Source organism: Lolium rigidum, chromosome 6, assembly GCF_022539505.1.
Source record: "Lolium rigidum isolate FL_2022 chromosome 6, APGP_CSIRO_Lrig_0.1, whole genome shotgun sequence".
NCBI lineage: Eukaryota > Viridiplantae > Streptophyta > Magnoliopsida > Poales > Poaceae > Lolium > Lolium rigidum.
The window spans coordinates 298,375,735-298,400,813 of NC_061513.1; the positions used below are offsets into that span (position 1 = coordinate 298,375,735).

Sequence of the window (25,079 nt, forward strand, 5' to 3'; positions counted from 1 at the left end):
ATGTGCCTCAGATGCGTCTGAGCAGACGTGCACGGTCAGCGGGCGCATCCACGCGCTTCTTGCATGGGCCCGCATGACAGCGTCCTAGCTCGATGCGTCTTCGACAAGGTATCGTTTCGGCAATTTGCGCCACATTAATGACGATGCCTCGGCTGCTCCGCCCACCTCTGCCAATGAGAAATAAATATCGTTGCCAAGCGTGTCGCGCCCCTCGGCTGCCTCCGGCGTATAAAGAGGGGCACGCGCTGGGCTGCTTCGTCTCCTCCAAACAAACCATAGATACCACACAACCTCCACCGTATAGCGCCGCCCTGCCTCCTCTCTCTCTCAACCTCCGCGAGAGAACCCATGGCTGGTCCAGGTAGCCGGCCAGGCGGCCGAGGCCGCAAGCGCGGTTGCCGCGGCCGGTATCGCCGTGCTGGAGCAGCATCACCCCACCACTCGTCGTCGTCTTCGCCGTCAGTTGTCTCAAGCATTGTTTCTACCCTTATCTAATCATTTTGCAGTGTCCGAAATGTTCCCTAGTGTTAACTTTGACAATGCCCTCTCTGGTGCAGTAGTGCCATCTGCACACCTTATTCAACAGAGGATATGCTATACTACATATGGTCCAATGTACGGGGTTACTCTGACTTATTCATGGGTACGTCAAAAGTATTCTAATCGGGAGAGGTCTCATAGCTTCTCCCTTCTAAGCCCCAACCAGATCGATTTTCCAAGTTGAACAGAAAGAGAACACTATGGAACAGGATGAAAGCTTGTTCATGTGCTCTAAACTTTACATTGCAGCGTTCGAGGGGAACACACAAGTGGTTGCCGGCCTCCTAGCCGGGAGCAGCAGCGGCACACCGGCGGCAGCTTGGCATGCAAGGCCCAGGCAAGACACGGCACCGCAGTCAAACGGTATTGTAAATTTCAGCTCAATATGATGGTAGAAACTAGTAGAAAAGATTATACCTCTCGCATATGGAGTCGGAATATTTACTGTATTACGAGCAAATCTTGTTACTGAACGATGAAAGCATACACATCTTTTCAGCTGGTCACCATGGACGGTGTACGGTTCAGGAGCTCACCGGAGAGCGAAACACGGTTCTCCACATCGCCGCCGAGCAGGGCCATGGCGGCCTGATCGCGGAGCTTTGCTACCACGACAGCTCCCTCCTCTCCGCCGCGAACAGAGCGCTGGACACGCCGCTGCACAGTGCGGCGAGTGCGGGCCACGCCGACGCCGTGGAAACAGTCGTCCGGCTGGCCCGGGCCAACGTGGAGGAGGACGCGCTCCGCGGGATCCTATGCGGCAAGAACGACGCCGGGGACACGGCACTGCACCTGGCCGCGAGGCACGGCCACCGCGCGGTGGTGGAAAGGCTCGTGAAGCTGGCGCCGGAGCTGGCCGCAGAGACTGACGGCGCCGGCGTGTCGGCTCTGTACCTGGCGGTGATTAGCAGGTCAGTGGACGCCGTCAGAGCGATCCTCGTCTCGCGCTGTGATGCGTCCGCTGCCGGGCCGAACTTGCAGAACGCTTTGCATGCCGCTGTTCTTCAAAGTTCAGGTTCGTTTTACTGCTCTTCCTAATTTCACTCTTCCTAGGAGTAGAACATATATGTGGTCAAACTGGAGGAAGGGAACTGACGTGGACATGTAGACACGTCAATGAATGGACAATTTTGTTGAAATACATATTGGTTGGAGGTTGACCATTCTTGGTGATGTGGCACATGTTCACACATACAGAAAGGTCAAACAAAAATAAAATTCTAGTACCGGGGGAAGCAAATTTGGTGCACATGAGCACCAGTGCTCTCAGTTTTCAAAATATTTAAAAACTGTATTTCTGCGTTTCAAAAAATTATTACATTTATTTCATGAATGCATACACATGTTTTGAATATTCATGCAAAATTTCGATAGGAATTGCATCGTATTTTAAGCTACAGGAAAAAAACAAATTTGTGGCTACGTATAGGTATATATTTGTCAGAAATTTGTCTTTTTGTATATCTTAAAATATAACATATTTTTTTCCAAAATTTCTACCGTACCTTCAGAATATTTATATGTATGTGGGTATTTAATTTCATATTTTTTGAACTCTAAAAAATATGATTTTTAAAAATCAGGAGCACTGGTGCTTATGTGCCAAATACACTTTTCGCTTGCATATCAACTTTAGTTATTCAAAAGAGAATGAGGCAAATCATGCAGATGAAACTGCGGTGCCGTTTCCATACAAGTTACTGCACGCCTGAGGTAACAAATTCAGGCCATGCATGTACTAGGGATGAATTGATCGACTTGAAAATGCGACAAATTTCAGTGAAATATTGGACCTTTTATGTAATAACACATAAATGGTAACCATGAACAAAAATTGCGAAATAAATGCGCCGTCTGACATTTTTTCCAAGCAAACACTTCCTCCCCTTCCAGAATTAAGTCAAATACTATTAGGTTTATGTTTAGTTCCATTGTTGTTCGGTCCATGACATTTCTTTCAAACAATCCTGTAAGAGATCTCATCTTATAAATGGAACACACCTTGAAAAGAATCCGTTATCATTTTGTATCATTGTTATAGTTCCTTCGAATTTTCCTTGAATTAAATTAATATATTCCTTGAAAAATAATTTGATCCAGAGAGGGCTAGATGGATTGTTTTATTTTCATTTTGCAACAGTTTAAGAGTGTTCTCCAACCATAGCAGCATAACAAAAGGGTCCATTATGTGCAGAGATGGTTGCTTTGCTCTTGAAATGGAGGCCAGCTCTCGCCAGCAAAGTCGACATAAACAAGAGCAGTCCACCGCATTTTGCTGCATCCGACGGCGATTGTTCTATCATTGAAGTGCTCTTAACACATTCATCGCCCAGCACCGCATATATGCAGGACACTGATGGCACCTCAGCTCTTCATGCCGCATCGCTGATGGGCCATGTAGGCGCCGTTCGATTGTTGCTACGATTGTACCCCGCTTGTGCAGACATTCGTGATAACCAAGGCAGAAGCTTCCTGCATGCTGCAGCCATCAAGGGCCGCTCTACCATCATTTCTTATGCTACAAAAAACAAAATGCTGGAGCATCTTTTGAACAAGCAAGACAGGGAAGGAAATACACCGCTTCATCCGGTCTGTGGTGGCAAAGGAACACAAAGTTATCTCTAAGCTGTTAGCATCTAAGAAGGTGCATTCCCACATTATGAACAATGATGGCAAGACTCCAGCTGACCTCATAGAGGATTCAACGGGTTTCTACTCAATGGTAATTATCGTCTCCATCTTACATTATGGTATTCTTATCTTTCAATTATTTTCCTGCGAGTGTCAAGCATTTGTGGTCTATCTAAAAAGTATTTCGAGTGTGCGCATTATGTCGATGCAGCAGGGCAGAGAGAGCAATGTTTTTTTTGCGAATGGGCAGAGAGAGCAATGTTGTCAAGTAGCTCAAACAAAATACTTACTGTTAGATTTTTTTCAATAAATTATTACTACAACAAAAGGAAAATTATATAAGAGATTCATACAGACATGTCTATATGAATATACAGGTAAGGCTAGTAGTGAAACTCTATGTTTCGGAGCACAATTCAGGCCGGAGAGGCAAGACCATATAGAGAAATGGAAGGGTCAGGATATCATGAAATGGCGAGAGTCAACATCAAAAAATCTCGCGATTGTCTCCACACTCGTGGCGACGGCCGCCTTCTCGCCGGCATTCAACGTGCCCGGATCATATGGATCTGATGGGAAGGCAAATCTCGGTGGGGATCGTTTGTACAATGCCTTCCTAGTCCCGGACACCATTGCAGGTGACCACTTCCGTGGTTGCAACGATATTGTTGATCTATGGGAGAGCTTCGCGATCACACCGTTCATGGATAGGCTTCATGATCTCAATGCACTTTCTTTGGCTGGCACTGAACAGCATGATGTTAGCCTTCTTTGCGGCTATTGTCGCTGTGATGAGCAAGAAGAATCCCATGAAGATTGCATTGTCTCAGCTGATCTATTATGGGTTGTACATATTGATGACATTGCTTGCAAGCCTTGCAACACCTGGATCGCTGGCAGGTGTAATGCGGTTTCTTGTTGGCGGCTGCTATGAACAGCAACGGCGTGCCAAGAGGCGCATAAGTCGGCAGTTTCCCTTTGTGATGTTCTATGCCTTCAATGTGGTTGTATTCATAGCCGTAAATACTATATCACTTGCAGCAATTGATGTTTCTGGTCGTCTAACTTGGTAGAATGACTTAATATGTTGTAGAGCTATTACCATATTTTAAGCATAGTGTACAGTTGCTTCTGTGTTTCTAATTATGAAAAAGCATTTGGGTATGTTGTGTTAACATTTCTTCTTTTTTACATAATTTTGACATATTAATGGTTACAAACATTGTATAAAAACATCTAAATTACATATATTTGGTTCGAATAAATATTCATGGAGATGAGTTTCGGGATTGGACCTCGGCCGGAATTGCTCCAGTTGCATCTCCACCATGAGTTGGGAGTAATCTACTCCCTAGAACATGGGGTTGGTGGAAGTAACTTGATTATCTCTTTGTATGTACCTCAAAGTTTATAGACCGTATGAGCTGCCTTACACAATTACTATTAACTATATAACTTTGATGGTGGATCCTTTTTATAGAGTTCAATTATCATATGAGATTTTTTGTTATGTTAGATCACGAGATTCTTATAGATGTATTTGTTGCTAGTTCTTGATCTTAGATTTGTCCAACTAAGAGGATACAACCTCCATCCCAAAACTTAAGGCTTATATTATTTTTAGAAAGTGACACTAGGTCAAGTTTAACTAAGTTTTACAAAAAAAATCATTAACATGCAAAATAGAAAATTAATATCATTAAATAGATAATGAAATATATTTTCGTATGGTAACTACAAAATATTATATCTTCTAAAAGTCTGATCAAACTTTACTTGGTTTGACTTTTCAAAATAAATATAAGCCTTAAACTTTGGGATGGAGGTAGTACTAGTTAATTACCCGTGCTTTGCAATGGGGATATCCATATTTTAGTGTTTCAACACTACTGGTATCTAGGATCCTCATGCACATCATGTGGTATTTTAGTGTTTCAACACTACTGGTATCTAGTGTCTCGAGGTTGCAAGCAAATGAAGATAGAAAGATGCAACGAAACTTGGAGAAAGAGGCTATGGATGCTATTGAAGCTAGGAGAGCCGCTTTGGAGGAGAGGATTGCCGCCAACGAGGAGAGGAAGTTGGCTTTGGAGGAGAAGAGGCAAGCCACCGAGGAGCATGCATGCCTAGCGGAGGAGGAGAGGAAGCTTTTCTTGATGGATACTTCCCATATGGATGAGAGGCAAAAGGAGTACATCAACCTTCTTCGCGATGAAGTGTTGGCCAAAAAGAGATTGTTGGTAGCCAACATGAACACTTCCACTACCGGCATGTTTGGAGGAGGCATGTTTGGAGGAGGCATGCCGACGTTTGGAGGAGGCATGGGAGGCATGGCCGGCATGGGAAGCATGCCCATGCCCACCATGGGAGGCATGGCCGGCATGGGAGGCTATGGAGGCATGGCCGGCATGGGAGGACCAAGCTATGGAGGAGTGTTTGGAGGGACCATGGGAGGCTCGGTGAGTGGTATGTATGGGAGTATGGGAGCACCACCGGGAGGCTTCGTATCTTCCATGAATGCTACTATTCCTCCTTCAACCCAAGATGACGAGGAGGAAGAAGAAGGTGTTGACTTGGAAAATACGGAAGTGTGATATGCATTTGTGATATGCATTATGTGTTCTACTTTGTCCATTTGAACCATATGTCGTGTGTCATTGTTGAACTACGTCATTTTGTGTGTCGTTGTTGAACTATGTGATGTTGTTGCACTTTGTGTCATTTGTTTCATGAATTATGTGTGTTTATTTGATCTTTGTGAATGCAAAATAGTCTAGAAATATGTTTTCCGCGCCCACGCGCGCTGTATTTTGCCGCGCCTGGCGGAGGACCATTTTTTCAGCCCGCGCACGCGCTGCATATTAGCGCGTCCGGCGGAGGAAAAATCGGCACAGCGCGCGCTATCTGTTTACCGCGCGCGAATTTTTAGTTTTAACGCGCCGCGATATAGCGCGCCTGCTGGAGATGCTCTAAGAAATCCCGTGGAATATTCAGACCCCGTGTAAACTGTACCCTTTAACAAAGGGAAAGGTTTCTTTTGCGAGAGAACGAAATGATATATTCATGCGCCCGAGAATGTTTCATATCATCCAATGGACTTTAACTCCTCGTGCTCCGAGATCTTCTGTGAATCTTGAGATGGACAACGTACTCTGAAAATTTTATCTTGGTTCTTAACATGGGTGTGTTTGTGGTTTTACATTAACAACATATACTTACGAGTAAACTATCTATTTTTTGTTTTGTTTAGGGGAGCTAACACCTCTGTTGAAATATTTTTGTCACTTTGCGGCGCTGTAAACTATCACTTTGGATATGCTTTTATAAAAAGTTCATGTGCCTTTCAGGTTGCGTTCTAAAAAAAAAACTATCTTACACCCATGTAACAATCTGAATCGTTTGAAATAATGCCAGAAGTCGATTCCTCGCCATGTTGGTCAGATCTTGGAGAAAGAAGGGGTGGTGCTAGTCAATAGGAGAGAGCTCAATCAACAGCTAAGGGTGAGGATCGCTGATTGGTTGTCAGCCCGGACTCGCCATCTAATGGGAAGAGAACTTGCTCGGATAGTCGGATGACATTAGGGGAAAGTGGATGTCCTAGAGTAGATGCTTTACGGAGTAGTCCCGTAATACGAAATCTCTCCCATGAGACCCTCTTTGGTCACTCCCGTCTGAACGACGGAAACCATTGATTTACGTTTACATTACAGTTCTTTTTATTGCAATGTGTGTGTTGTATTGGATGATCTTTTTTCCGGATAAAGCGATTGTGGTTTTTGTCATGAACAGCTTTATTTCATAATCACGTTTTTGCCGGAAAAACCTATACACCGACCAGGTCGGTGGCTACGGGCCACCGCACACCCCCTGGTCGGGTATGGGCCAGGCCCAGTTCGCTGTGTCTTTTCGGTTTTCTGTTTCTTTTTTCGTTTTTTATTTTTTTCCTTTTTCCTTTTTATTTTCTGTTTTCTTCTTATTTTGTTTTTCTTTCTTCTTTTTGTTCAAACTGAAAAAATTTCAAATTTCAAAAATGTTCAAAGTCAAAAAGTGTGAAAATTCGAAAATATTCAAATTCGAAAATTGTTCAAATTCGAAATTTGTTCAAATTGGAAATCGTTAAATTTTCGAAATTTGTTCAAATTCGAAAAATTGTTCAATTTTCGAAATTTGTTCAAATTCGAAAAATTGTTCAATTTTCGAAATTTGTTCAAATTCGAAAATCGTTCAATTTCAAAATTTGTTCAACTTCAAAAAATCGTTCAATTTTTGAAATTTGTTCAAATTCGAAAATCGTTCAATTCGAATTTTGTTCAAATTTGAAACTGTTCAGATTTAAAACAGAGAAAAATGAGAAAGGAAAAAAGAAAAACAAACTTGGGCCGGCCCGTCCGCACCGAATCCACAGCAAACCAGTCTCAGCAAATCGTGGGCCGGCTCAATAAAGATCTGGGGGGTGGTCGGTGGCTGTTATACACCGACCTGGTCGGTGTAAAGCAGCTCCCGTTTTTGCCTGCCCAGTAGGAACTGATTGGAACACCGATGGGCCATGGAAGAAAGGTGATTGGACCGGCGAAAGCCCATTAGCAGCAGTCCTGACGCCGTGACCACGGGGAGCGGAGCGCCTATATGCCGCCTTTAGCGGCAGTTCCGCAAGTTACCGCGTACCCCTGCGACAAATGGGCTTGGCCCATACGGCCCATATTAATGTGTTCTACTGTTTAACGTACTGTACATTTGCATTCGCACCATCACGCGCGCCCGCTGCCTCTGCATGCTCCGACATTGTTGACTACAAAGACGCGCGCCATGCCTTGATGTGCCTCCCGCTGCCACAAGCCCGAGCCAATCCAATTTGCAATAAACGGATCTCCCACGTACTTGCGTGCCTCTGCCTAATGAAGCCACCCGCTGATTCCCTGATTTTTTATGTTTCTCAAATGGAGCAGTACGAATAATACATTATTGAACATATTTGAATCTCCATACATGTTCTTAAAACACATGAAAAAAATTTCAAAACTCGTGAACATGTTTCGGAACCTCTGGAATTTTTTTTAATCCATGAATATAACTTCCTTTTTATCCCTTGAACATTTTTCCCAGATGTGTGAACTTTATTTTTTGAATCCTTAAACATTTAAGAGTTCACACACATATTTTTCAAATTCCATCAATAATTTTTGAATCTCATTAACATTATAGAAACTACGTGAACATATTTTAAGTATGGAAAACAGTTTTTTGAATCCATAAACATATATTTTGATATCTTGAACAATTTATCGAACACGTGAACATTTTTCAAAATTATGGACTCTTCTTTTAAAATTAATGAATGCATTTTTCTTTGAACCTATGAATATTTTAAACACCGTGAATATTTTTTTCGTATACATGAACTTTTTATGATTCCACGAACATTTTCCATTTTGCGAACATATTTCATGTAACAATTTTTTTTACCCCATGGGCATTATTTCATATACATGAACTTCTTTTTGATTCCCTGTAAATTTTCATTTCGTGAACTATCTCCTATAAGATAATTTTTATCCTCATGAACATTATTTTAATTACATGAACAAATTTTAAAATGAAAAATATAACATATTTTCTAATCTGTGAACGTTATATTTGAACACATGAACATTTTTTGAAACTGTTCAATTTTGAAAAAAAAACTTAAAAAATGAAATTCGAGGAAAGTTGAAAAAATGTTCAAAATTGGAAATGTTAAAAATTTAAAAAGGTCCAAAAAAATGTTCAAATTCGAAAAGAGTTCAAGAGTAAACAAATGTTAAAAATTGGTTTAATTTTTTAAGAAAAACCGCCCAAATACCTTTGAAAAATGAAAACCGAACAAAAAACCCAGCAGAAAAAGATAGAGGAAGAAACAAAAAAAGAAAAGAAAAAAATACCAGAGAGACGAACAATAAAACTTAAGCATATGAGTAACGGCCCGGCCCAACATGGATCGCCCCTGTACGGCGCCGCAGTTACATCCCGCAATAAGCGGTGAATAGGGATCGCCGTGACGATGTCTCGATGGAAATTTTGGCGTCGCTTGGAAAGGCCAGTCGCCGTGGCCGGTGCGGCCGACATCACCCAGTTGAAATAGATAACATCATCATTGGCCTATGAATGGTATACGAGGATGAACTCAAGGGAAAACCCATAATGGAAATTGGATTTACAACAAGAATCATTGGAGGCCAAGTGATGACATCTTCTGCGATGGGTACTTTATCTAGATGATCTAGGGATACTAACTGCTCCACTTCTGCCAGTGATCCTGTAGGATAACGTTGCATAGAAAACAAAAAAATTCCTACCGCGAACACGCAATCCAAGCCAAGATGCAATCTAGAAGATGGTAGCAACGAGGGGGTATCGAGTCTCACCCTTGAAGAGATTCCAAAGCCTACAAGATGAGGCTCTTGTTGCTGCGGTAGACGTTCACTTGCCGCTTGCAAAAGCGCGTAGAAGATCTTGATCACGATCGCTTCGGCGCCACGAACGGGCAGCACCTCCGTACTCGGTCACACGTCCGGTTGTTGATGAAGACGACGTCCACCTCCCCGTTCCGGCGGGCAGCGGAAGTAGTAGCTCCTCTTGAATTCGACGGCACGACGGCATGGTGTCGGTGGTGGTGGAGAAATCCGGCGGAGCTTCGCTTAAGCGTGCGGGATGTGGTGGAGGAGAGAGACCGCTAGGGTTTGGGGAGAGAGGGGGTTGGGCGCCGGCCCTCTAAGGGGTGCGGCCAAGGCTGAGGCTTGAAGTGGTCAGCCCCCTCTCCTATGCCCCTCATTATATAGGTGGAAGCACCAAGAGTTCTAGTCCAAGTCTTCGAATAAGACCCCAACACTAAAACCTCCCATATGTGGAAAACCTACTCAAGGAGGGAGTCCTACCCAAGGTGGGACTCCCACCTTTCCTTGAGGTGGGTTGGCCGGCCACCCTAGGGGAGTCCACCTTGGACTCCTCCCCTTTAGGGTTGGCTGGTCATGCAAGGTGGAGTCCCTCCGGGACTCTACTTTCCATGGTGATTTCTTCCGGACTTTTCTAGAACCTTCTAGAACCTGCCATAAATGCACCGGATCATTTCCAAACTTGGAATATGACTTCCTATATATGAATCTTATTCTCCGGACCATTCTGGAACTCCTCGTGATGTCCGGGATCTCATCCGGGACTCCGAACAAATATTCGAACTCCATTCCATATTCAAGTTCTACCATTTCAACATCCAACTTTAAGTGTGTCACCCTACGGTTCGTGAACTATGCGGACATGGTTGAGTACTCACTCCGACCAATAACCAATAGCGGGATCCGGAGATCCATAATGGCTCCCACATATTCAACGATGACTTTAGTGATCGAATGAACCATTCACATACGATACCAATTCCCTTTGTCACGCGATATTTTACTTGTCCGAGGTTTGATCTTTGGTATCACTCTATACCTTGTTCATCCTCGTTGACATAGGCATCCCAAATGGGCCTGCCAAAGATAGTACCCGGGGTTTATCGAAGGCCCACTACCCGAAGAATAAGAAGGTTCGAGAGCCCAAGATATGTTAAGGAAAGTAGAATTGTAATAGGAAGTGTTGTTTGTAAATGCGGCGGGATGAGTTAGAAACCGTCCCGGACTACGTAACTTGTACAAAACGAAACCCTCGGCTCCACCTCTTATATAAAGGGGGAGTCGAGGGACGAGGAGATCATCGAATCATTGTCTGCAAACCCTAGTTTTCATATTCGTCGAGTACTTTTCGGCTGAAACCTTCGGGATCTACTTGCCCTCTACTTCTAACTAAACCCTAGCCTACAATCCATAGGCATTGACAAGTTAATCCCTTGTCACTCGTCTCCTGACAAGTACTCTTTACTCGTACCGTGGTTTGTGGTCTCTTATGAACTTATTCATATGCTTGCAAGACATTAGACGACATTCCACCAAGAGGGCCCAGAGTATATCTATCCGTCATCGGGATGGACAAATCCCACTGTTGATCCATATGCCTCAACTCATACTTTCCGGATACTTAATCCCACCTTTATAACCACCCATTTACGCGAGTGGCGTTTGATGTAATCAAAGTACCTTTCCGGTATAAGTGATTTACATGATCTCATGGTCATAAGGACTAGGTAACTATGTATCGAAAGCTTATAGCAAATAACTTAATGACGAGATCTTATGCTACGCTTAATTGGGTGTGTCCATTACATCATTCATACAATGATATAACCTTGTTATTAATAACATCCAATGTTCATGATTATGAAACTAATCATCCATTAATCAACAAGCTAGTTTAAGAGGCATACTAGGGACTCTTTGTTTGTCTACATATCACACATGTACTAATGTTTCGGTTAATACAATTATAGCATGATATATAAACATTTATCATAAACATAAAGATATAAATAATAACCACTTTATTATTGCCTCTAGGGCATATCTCCTTCAGTCTCCCACTTGCACTAGAGTCAATAATCTAGTTTACATTTGTAAAGATATAACACCTTGGTCTTCTGGTGCTTCATCATGTTTTGCTCACGTGAGAGGTTTTAGTCAACGGATCTGACACGTTCAGAAACGTATGTATTTTGTAATTCATTTGCGTCTCAACGCATCACTCATTTCCAAATGAGTCGGCATTAAATATGTTTGGTCTTCGGTGGAACCTTAATTCCGCTGTCTGAAATATGTCACTAATATTGTCACACACAATATAGCTTCAAAGTTCTGACTTTGTTGGAACTACACCAAGTTCTCAAAGAACCTCTTGACTTTAACATCCTTTGTCATTGTCAAAACAATGACATATTCTGCCTTCTTTTGTAAAATCCGTCACAATATTTAGAACTCTTCTAAATCTAGCATAGACAACTTCTAGCTCATTGTGCTACCTTTTAAAACAACACTTAGTCTAATTTGAGATTGAAATTTTATTTTTATATGTGATAAAACAAATATCGGTGTAATCACCTTACAGCGATTTGTTTGTCATTTCTCCATACAAAACTATATATATATCCTTGGTTCTTCTAAAGTACTCAAGGATACTCTTACTGTCGTCCAATGATCATCTCATGAATCATTCTGGTATATGCTCATAACTTTTTATAGCACATGATATCTGATTGTGTACATATTATTCGTGATCTATAATCACTCATGTGTTTTTACTCATTGAGTGTCAGATACACTCAAGTCTTGTTAAAACTTCACATGACAAGAATATTTTCTTAATATTTCTATATTGAACTATTTTCAATATCCATTCTATGTACTTTGATTTAAACTTATTTTGTGTTTTAATCTATCTTCATAGATCTTGACACTAGATATGTTTCAGTCCATATCCTTTCATTGAAATTAATTTCTCAATGAAACCTTTTAATCAAGTATATAATTACATCATTTATAACTAAGTATATGTCACCTACATAAAGTATTATAAATGTGTCTTAGCGCTCCCACTTAATTTCTTGCAAATGCAAGCCTCTTCATCGTCTCTGATGAAATCAAAAACTCTTTGACTATTTCATCTGGTGAAGATTCCAACTCCGCAATACTTACTTCATCCAATTGAAGTTCGTATACCTATCTAGTATTCCACGGACCAGACAAAACTCTTGGTTATATCTTGTATACACCTTTAATACATACTTCGATAAGTAATGTATTTTGCCATCCTACTAGCATATCTCATAAAAGAAATATGTAGTGATTACTAGAATAATCCACATAGACTATAAGCATTGCTACGGAAGATCTAATCTTATCGTAGTCAACTCTTTGAACTTTGTCGTAAACAATTTTTCAACAAGTCGAGCTTCTTCAAAGATATTTCATCCAAGTCTATAGATCCATTTACTTTCAAAAAGTATTCATCTATTATGGATTTCATGGTGCATGGCCATTTTAACGGAGTCAGGGCCCATCATAACTTCTTTGCTTGTAGTTGGTTTATCATTGTTCAAAATCAATCCTTTGTTCACAAATCATTTATTTGATCACAAAGTAAACCATACCTACAAGGTTCAATATGTACTTCGATCTCCATGGCTAAAACACTTTGTAGTCATAGGAGCCATGATCGTCGTGGCCGCTTCCGGAACCAATTCGATGCTGCGCTACTCGATCATTATGCTCGGGTTCATAAACCTTATCAAGTTCTATTGTCCTCCCACTCAAAAACTTCGCTAGAAACAATTTCTTGGAAATAAGAAACATTGACAAACACTTTTGTCTTTGTCTCCATTGTGGGAAGAATTCCCAATCAATTCTCACGGGATAACCAACAAAGACATTCATCCGATTTTGGTTGTAAACTTATTTACTTATGCTATGCATACCAAAATTTAAGAAAAGACTATTAGGGTTTATACCCATGTCATAACTCGTATGATGTCATTTCAACGGATCATGATGATGCTCTATTCGGTGTAAAGCGGTAGTCTCTAAAGCATAATTCACAAAAATATAATGGCATTAATATTTTATCTCATCATTGACCCAACTAGGTTTGGATACATCTCTCGGATACTTCATCATCACTATGATACTCCAAGAAATGTGAGTTGTAGAACAATTTCATAACTCTCTTAGATGTTCGCTAAAACTAGTAATTCAAATATTTCCACTATGATCCAATCATAGATATTTGACTTTTCTATTACGATGATTTCTACTTCATGCTGAAATTTATTTGAATCCATTCAAATGTTTCAAACTTCTTCCTTATCGAATATATCCACATATATATACTCAATTCATTGTTTGAAGTTTTCATGAAGTATAAGAATCTCCCGCACACAACTATGCCCGAGTGATCCATATACATCATCATGTATGTTTCCACTAAGTTAGTTGCCCGTTCAAAACTTGGCCTATGAACGGTATTTTAGTCATTCTCTTTTAGAAAAGATTTGCAAGCGCCAAACGATTCAAAAAATCAAATGACTCCAAAAATCCATTTGCATGGAGTTTCTTCATGCGTTCCTTTCCAACATGACCTAAATGGCGGTTCCACAAATAAGTGGAATTCAAATCATTTGCCTTATGGCATTTTAGCGTCAGTGTTATGTATGTGTGTTTCACCATTAATATTTATAATAACTTATCCATCGTACATGGAGTAATGTCATAATTTAAACAACTCATTGTTTTCATTTGACCAGAGCAAAATAACAATTATTAAGTTCTTTATTATAAATTCTAAGGGCTAGATAGAATGCCAACGATGAACATAATAACACTTTATTTTTGTTCCGAGCGTGCATTCCTATCATATTCCTTGTCAGATCACTTAGGCCATTGAATTCTTGTATTGCGTTGTTTTTGTATGACACTTCATACCAACCAATATAGTACTAATACCCAAGAATTTCATAGTGTGACCTAACTAGGAATACAATCATAACATGTATATCATTTATATACACCTGAGTTAGACTTTCTAGTCTTTTCTTTCTTTCTGCCAAAACATCTTTTGCAGTTTCTCTTTTAGCTTTCCTCATTATTCAGAAAAACACTTCAACATTAATAACTTCTAGGTTTGTTGGTCTGATACCAATAACCTTGAGGTTCTTATTTTGAAGTTGATCATCATATGACAAGTGTTCCGGATTTCACTATTAGTAACCTTGTAATATGATGAACAATTTCACTCATAATTTTATCCATCATATCATGACGACTTTCCGAGACCATGTCTGTACATGCTAGGCTCGTAAAGTTTTAACCTTGGTATTTGCATGTGCAAATCTAGCTTGCACCCGTTGTATGCCCACGTAGAATCTATCACACCCGATCATCACGTGATGCTTCGAAACGACGAGTCTTAGCAACGGTGCATATTAAGGATGGTCACTTCATGGATATGCGAATATCGTTAGTGCCCCAATAGTTGGAGGATTGTGACGCCTTGCGTCTTCAACCTTCGTACATTCCCATAAAACTTATGAGTTCATGTAGTCTCACCAAATTATATTCTATCATCTTGCAATAAGGTCTTAGATATCACATATATCTCATACCTTGATTATTTATGAAAACTAAATTTTCAGCTCCTTACTTTTCAAACAGATTTGAACTTCAAGTTTCACGGAGACAAGATAACTTTAGGTACTAATTGAAACCATAGCTCTTTGAATCAACAATATGAGGTTTACTAAAAGTTTGCAATAGGACTTAATCAATTCTTGATTCTTTAACAATACGATACCAATCCGTAAAGTTTCTTGTCAGATTTTAACAGTATTTCTATCTCAATTACAAGACTAGCGCATGGTAGAAAACGGATGCCAATACTACAAAATTAATTCAAAATACTACTCAAACTATGTTTATGATAATTAGTTCATGTTTTAATCTAATTACTAATGAACTCCCACTTAATACAACATCCCTCATAGTTGTTAAATGGTACACGATCCAAATCCACTACACCAAAACCGATCATCACGTGAGATGATGTAGCTTCAATGGTGAACATCAACATGTTGATCATATCATCCATATGACTCGTGTTCAACCTTTCGGTTTCCGTTGTCCCGAGGCCATGTCTGTACATGCTAGGCTCGTCAAGCAAACCCAAGTATTCCGCATGTGCAACATGGCTTACACCCGTTGTATGTGAACGTTGAGTCTATCACATCCGATCATCACGAGATGCTTCGAAACGACGAGCTGTACAACGGTGCATACGAGGGGAGACCACTTTATTATCTTGATATTAATGTGAGGGATCATCTTATAATGCTACCGTCGCGTTCTAAGCAAAATAAGATGCATAAAGGATTAACATCACATGCAATTCATATGTGATATGATATGGCCCTTTAGTCTTTGCGCCTTCGATCTTCATCTTCAAAGCACGGACATGATCTCCATCATCAACGGGCATGATCTCCATCATCGTAGGCGTAGCGTCAAGGTCCATGGCGCCGTCTTCATGGTTGTTCACCTCATGTAGAAACTATTACAACTACTTTGAAATACTACTCAACATGAAATATAAAGACAACCATAAGGCTCCTGCCGGTTGCCACAATACAATAATGATCATCTCATATATATTCATCATCACAATATGGCCATATCACATCACCAAACCCTGCAAAAACAAGTTAGACGTCTCTAATATGGTTTGCATATTTTACGTGGTTTAGGGTTTTCGAGTAAGATCTAATCTACCTACGAACATGAACCACAACGGTGATACTAGTGTTGTCAATAGAAGAGTAAATTGAATCTTCACTATAGTAGGAGAGACAGACACCCGCAAAGCCTCTTATGCAATACAAGTTGCATGTCGAACGAGGAACAAGTCTCATGAACGCGGTCATGTAAAGTTAGTCCGAGCCGCTTCATCCTACTATGCCACAAAGATGCAAAGTACTCAAACTAAAGATAACAAGAGCATCAACGCCCACAAAACCATTGTGTTCTACTCGTGCAACCATATATGCATAGACACGGCTCTGATACCACTGTAGGATAACGTTGCATAGAAAACAAAAAAATTCCTACCGCGAACACGCAATCCAAGCCAAGATGCAATCTAGAAGATGGTAGCAACGAGGGGGTATCGAGTCTCACCCTTGAAGAGATTCCAAAGCCTACAAGATGAGGCTCTTGTTGCTGCGGTAGACGTTCACTTGCCGCTTGCAAAAGCGCGTAGAAGATCTTGATCACGATCGCTTCCGGCGCCACGAACGGGCAGCACCTCCGTACTCGGTCACACGTTCGGTTGTTGATGAAGACGACGTCCACCTCCCCGTTCCAGCGGGCAGCGGAAGTAGTAGCTCCTCTTGAATTCGACAGCACGACGGCATGGTGTCGGTGGTGGTGGAGAAATCCGGCGGAGCTTCGCTTAAGTGTGCGGGATGTGGTGGAGGAGAGAGACCGCTAGGGTTTGGGGAGAGAGGGGGTTGGGCGCCGGCCCTCTAAGGGGTGCGGCCAAGGCTGAGGCTTGAAGTGGTCAGCCCCCTCTCCTATGCCCCTCATTATATAGGTGGAAGCACCAAGAGTTCTAGTCCAAGTTTTCGAATAAGACCCCAACACTAAAACCTCCCATATGTGGGAAACCTACTCAAGGAGGGAGTCCTACCCAAGGTGGGACTCCCACCTTTCCTTGAGGTGGGTTGGCCGGCCACCCTAGGGGAGTCCACCTTGGACTCCTCCCCTTTAGGGTTGGCTGGTCATGCAAGGTGGAGTCCCTCCGGGACTCTACTTTCCATGGTGATTTCTTCCGGACTTTTCTAGAACCTTCTAGAACCTGCCATAAATGCACCGGATCATTTCCAAACTTGGAATATGACTTCCTATATATGAATCTTATTCTCCGGACCATTCCGGAACTCCTCGTGATGTCCGGGATCTCATCCGGGACTCCGAACAAATATTCGAACTCCATTCCATATTCAAGTTCTACCATTTCAACATCCAACTTTAAGTGTGTCACCCTACGGTTCGTGAACTATGCGGACATGGTTGAGTACTCACTCCGACCAATAACCAATAGCGGGATCCGGAGATCCATAATGGCTCCCACATATTCAACGATGACTTTAGTGATCGAATGAACCATTCACATACGATACCAATTCCCTTTGTCACGCGATATTTTACTTGTCCGAGGTTTGATCTTTGGTATCACTCTATACCTTGTTCATCCTCGTCTCCTGACAAGTACTCTTTACTCGTACCGTGGTTTGTGGTCTCTTATGAACTTATTCATATGCTTGCAAGACATTAGACGACATTCCACCGAGAGGGCCCATAGTATATCTATCCGTCATCGGGATGGACAAATCCCTCTGTTGATCCATATGCCTCAACTCATACTTTCCGGATACTTAATCCCACCTTTATAACCACCCATTTACGCAGTGGCGTTTGATGTAATCAAAGTACCTTTCCGGTATAAGTGATTTACATGATCTCATGGTCATAAGGACTAGGTAACTATGTATCGAAAGCTTATAGCAAATAACTTAATGACGAGATCTTATGCTACGCTTAATTGGGTGTGTCCATTACATCATTCATACAATGATATAACCTTGTTATTAATAACATCCAATGTTCATGATTATGAAACTAATCATCCATTAATCAACAAGCTAGTTTAAGAGGCATACTAGGGACTCTTTGTTTGTCTACATATCACACATGTACTAATGTTTCGGTTAATACAATTATAGCATGATATATAAACATTTATCATAAACATAAAGATATAAATAATAACCACTTTATTATTGCCTCTAGGGCATATCTCCTTCAGATCCTTGGTCAACACCAAGTGATGATAACCCCACGAGCATCTGCTCAACTCATGCCTTGTGTCATGCAATAATTATGTATTGGATCTGGAGCAGTTAGTAGCCCTAGATCATCATTGACGACCAAACTGCTGGCTAGGTCCCCTTCTTTCTCCCCCTCTCTGGAAGGCTCTCGCTCATGCCCACCTTGAGAGTCGGCCACCTCGCCCCGGGCCAACCCGAAGCCCTCGCCGGCGGCGATGCCGCTCGTAGGTGGTGGAGGAGAGGTGCTGGTTGTAGTCTAGGTTGTAGCTGTTGGCTTGATGCCGTGTTTTGGCGATATGCCTGAAGATGGAGACCAGATCTAGTGGGACAGATCTGGGCACTCGTGGCTCTCCTCTTCATCGGCGGTCGTCTCCGGTGGCAGGAGGCGTGGCGGAGACGGGGATGGGTGCCGGGCTTCTTCTCCAATAAGATCCCTTCTTCCTTCCTTTCAAAGCTGCTGACTATGGCGCTCTTCCGCGGCGTCAGTTGGCGGCTGACAAGGCGCTCCTCCATATCACCATGGTGGTGGTTGGCCGGAGTTGGCCCTGCCGGTGAGGCCTTTCTTAATAAGCGGTTGCTGCCTCAATCTGCTGGTGATCTGCTGCTGCTGCTGCCTCTCTCTCTTTTTGGCCTTGGTGGTGTGAACGAGATCTGGAAGCCGACGGTATTTTTCTACTGGATTGGAGCAGTTCGGGGAGATGATCTCTTATCCTTGGTGTTCAAAGCTAGAGGTAGCATTGCCTCTGCCTATTTCTTGCCGGCATGGCGGCATTACTGCAACCTCCATTGAGGAGGCCTTCTTCTCTTCTGCGGCGGAGGCTCGACGACGTTTTGCTACCAAGTGGTCTTGTCCCCGGTGGCTTAACGCCGGCCGTTGGCAGAAGATCTGCGCTGGAAGGGAGCCAACGAGCTATCTGCTCTTGTTCCTCGGTGGCAACGCCTGGAGGGCGCCGGCGTCGAGTGGCGGAGACACCCAAGGCCTACATTGCTTTGATCAATTAATTTGTAGAGTGTTCTTTGTAAGTGCAAGCCCCTTTCTTCAAAATTTAGGTTCATAGTGCGAGTGTTGTATAAGGAGCTTTCTGCAAAACTATGTACCTACCACTTTTATAATACAAAATCTGGGGTCTTCTAGACCTCTCCCCGAGTCAAAAAAAACTATACTATTTTCACCATAGTGGTTCTGCTGTTGGCACTGACAAGCTAGCGGCCAAACCGTGAGAAGAAAGAAGATGAGAGTATGGACACCGTTCCGTGCCCACCCATGTACTCTGACAGTGTCACCGTCACTGTGGTGTGTAGATGGCGCGCTGTACGTTTTCCATGTACAGTACTAGCAAAGGGAGCAGAGGAGAGCGGCGTCCAATCCAACTCCGACACTGTGACTGTACGTGGTGGGCTTGTGCTCGCTGGGACTTGGATCTCTGCCTCGCCTACCTGCCAAAAGCTAGGCATCGCGTGCGGTGTGCAGCCTTCGCCGCGGCGGGGTGGACCGAACGAGCGGCGGGAGATGGATCTGGGGCGCGTTTGGTAGGCTGCATCCACTTAGCTCGTATCGGGCTAGCAATTTTCGCCCGTTTGGATGCCTGCAGCCCAATGCGTTGTTGCATGAACCGAGTTTTAAAGCACCTCCGGGACAGGTCTTGGAGGAAAGCCCGGAATGGCAGTTTCTCAAGGGCCAGGCCCATTGCGGTCAGAAGCCTGCACGCGTGGAGAAGGGAGGCGGAGACGCCGCGTCCCTTCGGAAACACGCGCCATAATTAGGCTCACTGCTCCCCTCTCCTTCCTCACAGTCACGACCACACTCTAACCTCCCCCAAACTGTCACATCACCCGGCAGTTCCCCTCCCGTCGACCAATTCGCCGCACGGAGGAGCACCGCTACCGAAGGAGGAGACGTCGCGACGAGGACCTCGACATCGGCCGCAATCTGGTCCGCAGTCCTCATCGACATCTCGTCTTCGCCCGCGACCTCGAGCTCGTCCTCGGCCGGAAGAATGGCGGTAACGACCCCTCCTTCTCACGTTCGTACTTGTTCTGTTCAAACATGCCGTTCTGGGGCATTTCCGACGACATGCACACTAGATCTGCTAGGGTTTCCCTCAGGATAGCGGTCAGATTGACAATTATTTGCAAGGTGTCCGTCCCCATTTCTTGCAGTTCTTGTCCAGTTCTTGCATTTCACGGTCACGATTTGCTTAGATCTGTTACTATAGTGTCGGATTGCGGTAGATCCTTCGTAGATCGGGGTTTGGATTGGTGAAACTGGCAGATTTTACTGTGCATGCAAAGAGAGGAAGGGTTTTTTGTGCTGGGCTTTAGCTTGTTGAGATTCCTGTGCGGAATCAGTCGCGGTAGTTTGTTGTAGATTGTGTAGTTTGTTGTATATTGTGTAGTTTCTGATTGAACTAGGCCGATGATTGTAACCGGTAATCGTAGTGTGAGGAGATGATTGATCAGAACCTATGGCATGACTGAACTTCACCATGACATTGGTTCAGGTCAAACATCTCCTCCATAGTGCTCATTCTATGAGGCCTATGCATCTTGCTTTTTCATGTTTATGTACTGCATTGGCCAATGATACAACACTGTCAAGGTGCTGCCCTCAAACTTAGTCGTGTGTGCCATATAACTTGCACACTAGACTTAGTTTGTGGATAGTCCCTTTGCCTACCTTGTGATCCAATATATGAGGCCTCCTTTTTGTTTATGTACTGCATTGGCCAATGATTCAACAAAGGCACACTGGAAGGAAAGGTGCTGCCCTCAAACTTAGTCGTGGGTGTGTGATTTCTTGCACACTAGACTTAGTTTGAGGGAGTCCCTTGAGCTGCCGTGTGATCCAATGTATAAGGCATCACATGTTTCCAATGTTCGTTTTCATCTATATACTTGTGAGCAGGCACACCTCTAATGCCATGTGTTCTTCTCGCAGACTGAGAAGCTCAATTATGGGTCACCTCAGACCCCCGACGAGGGACCGTCCAAGAAGGGAAGGGCAGCTAACGTCGGCCATTTCCAGCCGGACGTAGCGCCAGACCAGTTCCTGCGCATCGTCTTCAAGCCTACCTTCAACCGGCTACGGATCCCTCGTGATTTCGTCAGGTGGTTCGGAGAAGTCCCTTCGAACATCGTCGTCACCACCAACACAGGCTGCTACTGGAGGATGACTACGGTGAGAGAAGGTGGTGACGTGTACATCGACCAGGGGTGGGCGGCCTTCGCCGTTGCTTATCAGCTGTAGATAGGCCAGTTCCTCGTCTTCAAGAAGGTGTCCACCTTCCAGTTCAATATGGTCATCTTCGACTACACCTGCACTAAGGTGATGACCATGTGCGGTTACCATGGCGACGCGACCAGGTGTGTCGTCTTCCAAAGCCATGTCTGAAGCTCCTGGTCTGTGTTGCTGTTCCACTCATCTATTCAACTACGTGTGTCCTGAACTATGATTGTCTTGTGTCCTGAACAATGATCCTCATGTGTGCTGAACTATGAAGGTGTTTAAACTTTTATCACTGCTTACTTTGTCTGAACTCTGAACTATGTTCTTCCTTGTGCTATTCATCGCTGGTAACCTCACCACCGAAGGTAAGAGGTAAGCAGAAGCAGTTTCTAGGTTGCAACCAAACAACAGCGGCGCCGTTCTGGGCTGCTACGAGGCCTGAAAACCGACCTACCAAACGCCAGAGCCCAAATCTCCACGGTGCCGAAAATACTCTATGCAGGCCACCAAACAATGGGACATTTATGGCCCATGGCCCGTCTACGACGCGCAGAGAACTCCTTCCCGCTGCGTCAGTGGTGCAGGAAACTGATGCATGCTATCAAACGCGCTCCTGTTATATGCTCATGTTGATGAACATGTGCCACATCGATCAGTAGTGCTCGCCTGCCAAACACTGTTCCGTGCGAACGCTACCAAGGCCACACATTACGGACGCAATGCATAGGATCGATCGTGTCAAGTGTTGGCATAGGATCATGTCAAGTGTTGGAAATCGAACCACGATGAACTGCTGGAACAACTAGTAGCACAGGCAGCAACCAAATGTGACCAGCAGCTGGGTACACAGGACACGCAGAGGAAGTCGGTTTGAGCCTTTGGATGTGGCTAACCATATCTCACTGTACACGCTAGCTGCTCACAGTTCATGGATGGATTGATCGGTCCAGCACCGCTTTTCACTTAGAGCATCTCCACCGGCGCTTCCTGATAGCGGTCTCGATAGCTTTTTGGGGGTCGGGAGTGAAAATGGGCTCGCACCGGCGCGTCCCATATGGCACCGGCCATTTTTTGAGCCCAATAGAATCATCGGCAACCCCGTGCCGGCCCCTTCACCAAGGGCGCGAATCGGGCGCGCCAGCGCCTCGCTAGGCTGGAAATTTTGGGCGTCGGAGCCGCCTGTCAGTGACGCCAGGGCACCACGCGAGATACTTTACCGCCACGACATTCTCCCACCGCGACACCGCGCGGAGGTTTCCCGCCTCGCCGGCGGTCCATATAATCCCTCCCTCCCCTGCCTCTATAGTGCAAAAACCCTAGAAAAATAGCACAATGTTCATTTCGTGGGACGAGGCGGCGGTAGAGGCGGCCGTAGAAGTCGTGGAGGCGGACCCGCAGCTCGTAGAGTACGAGGCGTGGGAGGAGGCGGCGCTAGAGGCGGCCGTGGATGCCCACGTCGCGGACAAGCGACAGGGCCAGGAGGCGGAGCAGCGGCTGCGGGTGACCGAGGAGGCACGACGGCGGCAGGTGGCGCGGCGGGAGGACCTAGAGCGGCAGCGGGAGGAGTCGGAGCGGCGGCAGCGGGAGGAGGCGGAGGAGGCGGAGTTCTTGGAGGCCCGACGGCGGCGGGAGGCGGCCAGCGAGCGCCGGTGGGAGCGGCGACGGGAGCAGGGGTGGGAGGACCTTTTGCTGCGGCGGTCAGCGGGAGGAGACGCAGATTCAGGAGGAAGTCTGCGAGCGGCGGCATTTGGCGGAGTTGCAGCTCCGCTAAAGAGGCAGGAGGTGGGTCACCGTCGGCGGCGGGAGGACCTGGAGCGGCAGCTGCGTCAGGAGGCGGTGGCCGCGGATAGAGCCGCCTACTTGACGTTCGTGGCGGAGAGAGCAGGGGATTATCGTCGGAGGAGCGGCGAAGAGAGCAGCTTCACCTCCATAGAGCCAAGTGGCCAGTAGGTAGTAATCTAGAGATGAAACAGGTTTCATATGTTATCCGAGATTGAGGAGTGAATAATGTTCTACTCGGATTTACCAGAAAATATTATTTATTTGTCGATCCTGAATGACATTAAAATAAAATTTTAAGTATAATATATAGTTTATGTAAAAAAAATCTATCGGAACCGCCTGTTTGGGAGCGCCGATGTGGGAACAGTTCCCCCAAATGGAGGATGCAGTGCCGATATCCCCCAAACGGAGATGCCGGCCGGCATCCCCCAAACGGAGGTGTCGGCGCTCCTGCCGGTGCCTATTTGGAGGCTACCGGTGGAGAAGCTCTTAAGCCGCAACAGTGTGGCACAAGTGGCGAGTGCATCGCCGGCCGCCCAGCCTTGCCCCTCACTCAAGGCTTGTAGGTTCACCCTAGCCGCTCAAGTACTACTGAAGCCTGCATGCCGTGCCATACATGACCATTTGAGCCTGTTGGCGTTTCAGTAAAAACAATGTGAGTGCCAGATCGCAATCATCGTTCTGGAATGATTGTTCTGCCCCGCGTCTTACTAGATCTTGTATTCAGCTCGAGGGGATTCACCCATAACCTTCCGAGCTAGCGATTGATTGCGTTGCTAGTACCGGCGGTGTCGAGCAACATCCAACTCATCGTTGCCCCAATTACCGGCGGCAACTGGGCCAGGGAAAAGCGCAGCCTCGCAGCGGCCAGAGGGGCCACACAACGATTTCTCGGGGCCTACTGAACCGTAACAACTGAAGAAGCACAATGCTTATTTTCAAAACTCTAGAATGTATCAGATTTGTCATTTCTGTGTAACCCAGAATTTTAAAAATATATGTTGCAACTTTGACATGCTTGTGATAAGGCTGAAAGTAGAAACGGGACGTCCACGGTGCCGCTTTGCTAAGCCCACTTAATTGTCCATATAGGCGTCTAGAGTTTTAGTAAGGAATTACGTACAATATGCTGGCCAGCCCGCATATTTTAGCATATCTCACTTGGTTCCACATATGTGAGCGACCACAAGATGCACGGGACGGAGGGTAGGATAGATCAGGCGTCGCCACCAGAGAGCCACCAACTAGCTCTGCCATGGCCGCATCTCCTCCTCTAGCTCCAGGGGCGTACTAACAGCACTCTGTTACTCCGTCTCCCCCTCTATTACAGTAGCACCTCCACTTTTTCTAGTCTTCAACAAAAAGATTCCGAACATGCTACTCGACGAGCCTATTCTAGAGCACCCTAACCTACTGCAAGGTGGCGTGTAGAGGGTCGCAAATTCAGTGCAGAGGGAAGCCAAATTGACAATGCGGTGCTAGTGATACAAAGTATAACAGAACAAGGGATCCAAATTAATGTTTCCATTTGGGAATGTGGTGCTTAATGTTCGTGTCAATTAGTAA

The 25,079-nt window shown here is 44.5% G+C and overlaps 1 pseudogene; it reads left to right on the forward strand.

Annotated features, from left to right (window-relative positions):
• The first annotated feature begins 348 nt into the window (after window positions 1–348).
• On the forward strand, window positions 349–4,244 carry LOC124664439 (annotated as a pseudogene).
• Window positions 4,245–25,079: the final 20,835 nt, after the last annotated feature.